This window comes from Triticum dicoccoides, chromosome 6A, assembly GCF_002162155.2.
Source record: "Triticum dicoccoides isolate Atlit2015 ecotype Zavitan chromosome 6A, WEW_v2.0, whole genome shotgun sequence".
NCBI lineage: Eukaryota > Viridiplantae > Streptophyta > Magnoliopsida > Poales > Poaceae > Triticum > Triticum dicoccoides.
Window position 1 is genome coordinate 621,622,862 of NC_041390.1, and position 1,286 is coordinate 621,624,147.

The window sequence follows — 1,286 nt, forward strand, 5'->3', positions numbered from 1 at the left end:
GGCGGTGACGGCGACGACGGGTGGCGGGGGTGACGGCGGTGAAGGCGACGACGGGCGGCGGGGGCGGCGAGGGCGGCGCGCGACGGGCGACAGGCACGACGAAGAAGTTGGATCGAGAAGAAGTACTGGTGGTCGATGAAACTGATTTTTTCATAAGTGCCATATATATAGGGGGGGTCTTTAGTACCGGTTGGAGCCACCAACCGGTACTAAAGGCCAATTTTCGCCAGGCCAAGGGGCGGGAAACGGCCCCTTTAGTACCGGTTCGTGCCACGAACCGGTACTAAAGACCCCTCCCCCTTTAGTACCGGTTGGAGCCACCAACCGGTACTAATGGTTGTGCGCTGCCACCGGCGGTGCATAATGTTTAGTCCCACCTCGCCGAGCGAAGGGCAGCCGCACTGGTTTATAAACCCAGCCGCGGCTGCTCCTTCGAGCTTCTCTATATAGCAGGCTTCTGGGCCTAACTAGGGCGCCCTGCCATGTGAGTCTGCTGGCCCTTCTGGGCCTGCATTTGCACACCCTAGGTCTGGCAGGCCCACTGGGCAGCGCGCCAACAAATTTTTTATATAGTTTTTTCTTTTCTGCATTATTTATTTTCTTCTATTTATTTTTGAGTAATTTTTATATAGTTTTTTTTCTTTTCTGCATTATTTATTTTCTTCTATTTACTTTTGAGTAATTTTTTTGTATAGTTTTATTCTTTTCTGCTTTATTTATTTTCTTCTATTTATTTCTGAGTAGTTTTTTTGTGACCCTCTCTACTCTGATACTCCGAAATGATAATACCATTGCAAGTTTCAACATTTTCAGAGTTTATTTTGTAGTGATTTTCAATTTCACGGTCATTTAGCTCTCTAAGCAATTAGGTAAATGACCGAAAAACAACAAATGATGTCAGAACATGTTGGAAATTGATGACGTCACTTTGAATGCTGCATACTAAACACAAAAGAAGTCTGAGTTCAAATAAGTTTAAAAAACATTGAAGTGCACGTGTAACAGATGAGTTCTTGTCCGAAACCCTGATACTCCGAAAGAGTTTGTCCAGTTTGTACACGAAGTGCGTCCAGGTTTTGCCGTGACCCTCTCTACTCTTTCGCACATGCTATGCGGGTGAAATGATGATACCATGCCAAGTTTCAACATTTTCAGAGTTCATTTTGTAGTGATTTTCAATTTCACGGTCATTTAGCTCTCTAAACAATTAGGTAAATGACCGAAAAACAACAAATGATGTCAGAACATGTTGGAAATTGATGACGTCACTTTGAATGCTGCATACT